The sequence below is a fragment of the Ovis aries genome, chromosome 4 (genome assembly GCF_016772045.2).
Source record: "Ovis aries strain OAR_USU_Benz2616 breed Rambouillet chromosome 4, ARS-UI_Ramb_v3.0, whole genome shotgun sequence".
NCBI lineage: Eukaryota > Metazoa > Chordata > Mammalia > Artiodactyla > Bovidae > Ovis > Ovis aries.
The window spans coordinates 96,234,067-96,240,066 of NC_056057.1; positions in this window are offsets into that span (position 1 = coordinate 96,234,067).

Genomic DNA, 6,000 nt, shown 5'->3' on the forward strand with positions numbered 1-6,000 from the left:
AAACATATTAAAAATAAGTATATAAACAGCATCTATAGATGTATAGATGTAAAGAAAGAGAAAGAAATGGAGCTATAGTATAGCAAAGTTTCTGTGGTTTACTAGAATAACATAAATATTAACCTGAAGTAGATTGTGATCAATTAAAATGTATTATATTGTAATCCCTATAGAAACTACTAAGATAATTCAAAATGTATAGTTAAATCAGCAGAACAATTTAAATGAGACAATAAAATTTTTGTTCAACATAACAGAAGACAATAAGGAGGAACAGAGTAACAAAAAAAGATTTAGACATGCAGAAAACAAATAGAAAAATACCAAGTATAAATCTAACCATATCAATAATTACATTAAATGTGAATGAACTAAACACTTCTGTCAAAAGGCAGATATTGGGGACTTCCCTGGCAGTTCCTTGGTTAAGATTGTGAGCTTCCATTTAAGGGAGAATGGGTTCGATTCTTGATCAGGGAACTAAGATTCCTTATGTGGTATGCTCCCCACCCCACAAAGGCACATATTGTCAGAATTGATAAAAAAGCAAGATATAACTATGTTCTGACTACAAAATCAGACTTCATATTCAATAACTCAAATGAGTTGAAATAAAATGATGGAGAAAGATATAACAGAAATTATAAGAAAGCCAGCATTAATATCACACAACATGATGTTAAAACTCAAAGTATTGCTAGAAACCAAAAGAGACATTTCATAATGATTAAAAGGGCCAATACATCAGGAGGACATAGCAATTATAAAAGTGTGTGTGTATGTGTATGTATGTGTATATATATATGAAAGTGAAAGTGAAGTCGCTCAGTCATGTCCGACTCTTTGCGACCCCGTGGATTGTAGCCCACGGAATTTTCCAGGCAAGAGTACTGGAATGGGTTGCCAGTTCCTTCTCCAGGGGATCTTCCTGACCCAGGGACCAGACCCAGGTCTTCTGCATTGTAGGCAGAGGCTTTACCTCTGAGCCACCAGGGAAGACCTATATATATATATATATGAGAGGGCCCCAAAATACTGAGGCAAAAATTGACAGAATTAAAAGGAGAAGTGCATGGTTTAACAGTTATAAATGGAACTTCATTACTCACCTCTGAGTTAATCGATAGAACTAGACATAAAATGACCAAGGATACAGAAGACATTAAAAACCGTAACCTAACGTTTTATAGAACACTCCACTCCACCTCACATGAGCAGAGAACAGACTCTTCAAAGCACACATGAAATATTCTCCAGCGTAGACTATATGCCAGTCATGACAAATCTCAATAAATTAAAAAAGATTTAAATCATTCAAAGTATACCTGACTACAATAGCACTAAGTTATAAATCAACAGGAAGAAGTGGGGGAAGTCTCCGAATCTTTGGAAATTAAACAACATACTTCTAAATAAGTCATGTATTGAAGAACTCACAATGGGACTTGTAAAATATTTTGAACATAAAGAAGATGAAAACATAACATCAAAATTTAAGGGATGCGCATAAAGCAGAAATTGGTAACTTTTTACACATGATGTTAAAAAGAAAGTTCTCTCCAATTAAAATAAATAAATTTAAATTAAAAAACAAAACAACAACAAAAAAAGACAGGTCTCAGATCAACAATCTAAGTTGCCATTTTAGTGAACTAGAAAAGGAAGAGTAAAGTTAACCTGAAGCAAGCGTAAGGAAGGATATGATAATATATGAGTGGAGATCAGTGAAATAGAAAACAGAAAAAAATAGAAAAAATCAGTAGATGCAAAAATTTGTTCTTTGAAAAGCTCAGTCAATGAAATTGATAAACTTTACCTAGACTAAGAGGAAAAAAAGACAAAGATTAGCAAAATGTAAAAAATAAATAAAGTTAAAACAAAATTAAAAAAAACAAGGATCATTGATGTCAACCCTACAAAAGTAACAAGGATTATAAATGGATGTTCTGAACCACTATGTCAATACCAATAGTTAGATAACATAAATGACATGGTAAATTTCTAGGAGGACCCAAACTAAAATTAACTAAGGATAAATAGAAATACTGAACAGACCTCTAACAAAGATATAAATTTGTAATTAAAAATCTTCCTTCGGTGGCTCAGATGGTAAAGAATCTGCCTGCAATGCAGGAGACCTGGGTTCGATCTCCGGGTCGGGAAGGTCCCCTGGAGAAGGGAATGGCTACCCACTCCACTTTCTTGCCTGAGAACTCTGTGGACAGAGGAGCCTGGCGGGCTGTAGTCCATGGGGGTGGCAAAGTGTTGGACATGACTGAGCAACTAACACACACACACACACACACACACACACACACACAGAGATGACTTCACTGGTAGACTCTATCAAATTTCTGAAGAAGAAATAAAGTCAATCTCACATGAACTCTTTCAGCAAACAGGAGGAAACACTTTCCAAAATGTTCTGAGTCTAGTTTTACCCTAATAACAAAGTCTGACAGAGATATATAAGAAGACTACAGAACAATATCCTTACTTAACACAGACATAAAAATCCTTAACAAAGTATTACCAAACCAAACCCAACAACTTATAAAAAGAATTATACACCATGACCAGGTATGATTTATTCCAGGAATCCAAGTTTGATCTAACATTCAAAAATCAATTTAGGTAATAATATACCATACTAACAAAGGACAGTTCAGTTCAGTTCAGTCGCTCAGTCGTGTCCAACTCTCTGCGACCCCATGAATTGCAGCACACCAGGCCTCCCTGTCCATCACCAACTCCTGGAGTTCACTCAGACTCATGTCCATCGAGTCAGTGATGCCATCCAGCCATCTCATCCTCTGTCGTCCCCTTCTCCTCCTGCCCCCAATCCCTCCCAGCATCAGAGTCTTGTCCAATGAATCATCTCTTCGCATGAGGTGACCAAAGTACTGGAGTTTCAGCTTTAGCATCATTCCTTCCAAAGAAATCCCAGGGTTGATCTCCTTCAGAATGGACTGGTTGGATCTCCTTGCAGTCCAAGGGACTCTCAAGAGTCTTCTCCAACACCCAGTTCAAAAGCATCAATTCTTCGGCACTCAGCTTTCTTCACAGTCCAACTCTCACATCCATACATGACTACTGGAAAACCATAGCCTTGACTTGATGGACCTTTGTTGGCAAAGAAAGGTCTCTGCTTTTTAATATGCTATCTAGGTTGGTCATAACTTTTCTTCCAAGGAGTAAGCGTCTTTTAATTTCATGGCTGCAGTCACCATCTGCAGTGATTTTGGAGCCCCAAAAAATAAAGTCTGACACTGTTTCCACTGTTTTCCCATCTATTTGCCATGAAATGATGGGACCAGATGCCATGATCTTAGTTTTCTGAACGTTGAGCTTTAAGCCAACTTTTTCACTCTCTTTCACTTTCATCAAGAGGCTTTTTAGTTCCTCTTCACTTTCTGCCATAAGGATGGTGTCATCTGCATATCTGAGGTGATTGATATTTCTCCTGGCAATCTTGATTCCAGCTTGTGCTTCTTTCAGCCCAGCGTTTCTCATGATGTACTCTGCATAGAAGTTAAATAAGCAGGGTGACAATATACAGCCTTGATGTACTCTTTTCCTATTTGGAACCAGTCTGTTGTTCCATGTCCAATTCTAACTGTTGCTTCCTGATCTGCATATAGATTTCTCAAGAGGCAGGTCAGGTGGTCTGTATTCCCATCTCTTTCAGAATTTTCCACAGTTTATTGTGATCCACACAGTCAAAGGCTTTGGCATAGTCAATAAAGCAGAAATAGATGTTTTTCTGGAACTCTCTTGCTTTTCCCATGATCCGGTGGATGTTGGCAATTTGATCTCTGGTTCCTCTGCCTTTTCTAAAACCAGCTTGAACATCAGGAAGTTCACGGTTCACGTATTGCTGAAGCCTGGCTTGGAGAATTTTGAGCATTACTTTTCTAGCGTGTGAGATGAGTGCAACTGTGCGGTAGTTTGAGGATTCTTTGGCATTGCCTTTCTTTGGGATTGGAATGAAAACTGACCTTTTCCGGTCCTGTGGCCACTGCTGAGTTTTCCAAATTTGCTGACATGTGGAGTGCAGCACTTTGACAGCATCATCTTTCAGGATTTGAAATAGCTCAACTGGAATTCCATCACCTCCACTAGCTTTGTTCGTAGTGATGCTTTCTAAGGCCCACTTGACTTCACATTCCAGGATGTCTGGCCCACATAGTTATCTTAACAGAAACAGAAAAAGCATTTGACAATAGACAAAAACTGTATATGATTAAACTCTCAACAAAGCAGGAATAGAAGGAAACCTCCTCAGCCTTATAAAACAGGCATCTACAAAAAAACTACAACTAGCATTATTCTTAATGATGAAAGAATGAATGCTTTCTTTCCTAATATTAGGGATAAGGTGAGAACATCTGCTTTCACCACCCCTATTCAACATTGTACTGAAGAAATGTAGTAAGGCTAGAAAAATACATTAAAGGCATAGAGGTTAAAAGGAAGAAGTTAGTCTTTATTCCCTGATGACATAATCCTATATGGAGGAAATCTTAAAGGGTCAACAAAAAATTTCACTAGAACTAGGGAGTCTAGCATTGTTTTCAGAATACAAGCTCAAGATAAAAATCAACTGTATTTCTATATGTCAGCAACAAATAATCCAACACCAAAATTAAAATTTTTCTTTTTTGTTTTTTTAATTTTTTAACAATGCTGCTTTGATTTCTGCCATACAAGAATGCAAATCAGCCGTAATTATACATACATCCCCTCCCTCCAGAGCCTCTCTCTCCTCCCCCATCCCATCCCTCCAGGTCATCACAGAGCTCAGGACTGGGCTCCCTGTACTACACAGCTCCTCACCAGCTCTCCATCCTACACCTGATACCATGGATACGTTGATGCTACTTTCTCCACTCATCCCACTCTCTCCTCCCCCACTGTGTCCACAGGTACTTTCTCTACATCCGCATCTCCCTTCCTTCCCTGCAGATAGGTTCCTCAATACCATATATGTGTTCATATACGCATTTGTTTTTCTCTTTCTGACTTACTAGGCTCTAGGTCCATCCCTCTCACTAGAACTGACTTGAATTCATTCCTTTTATGGCTGAGTAATATTCCACTGTATATCTGCACCACATCTTCCTCATCCAGTCATTTGTCAGCGGACATCGAGGCTGCTTCCATGTCTTGTGCGTGCTGTGTGTGATAAATCACTTCAGTCGTGTCCAACTCGGGGCATCCCACACAGCCAGTCTGTGTCCTGGCTATTATAAATAGTACTGCTATAAACACTGGGGTGCATGTGTCTTTTTCAATTATGGCAAAACCAAAATTTAAAAATTATTTTCACAGTAGTACTGAAATGAATAAAATGCATAGGAGCAAACTTAATAAAAGATAAGTACACTGAAAATTAGAAAGCATGGCTAAGATAAGATAAGAGCTACATAAATGGGGAGACCTCATAAAAATTACCTCATTTTATATTCATTGAAAAACTAACTGGTGGCAACTGTCCCCAAAATGATCTATAGTTTCAATGCAATACCTCCAATCCTAGCACTCATTCTCATAGAAACTGACAAAACTGTTGCCAAAATGTGTATGGAATGCCAAAGAACCTGAATTAGCCAAAACAATTTTGCAAAGTAAGAAGACAGAATTTTTGTACTTGATTTTAAAACTTACCATAAAGGTACAACTTGGGTGGTTTTAGTGTAAAGATAGATATACATATCAATTAAGCAGGGTTGAGAGTCAGAATTAAGAAATACACCCTTATATTATAGTTAATTCATTTTCTACAAAGGTGCCCTTTCAACAAAGGGGAAAGAATGGTTTTTTTCAATCACAAGTGATCCTGAGGGAAAGGAGAAAAATACCCTTAACCCAGCAAAAATCAACTTAAAATGAGATAACAGACCTAAATATAAGAACTAAAACAATAAGTGTCTGGAGAAACACATTGAAGAAAATCTTTGTGACCTTGGATTAAGCAAAGATTTCTTAGATATGATGACT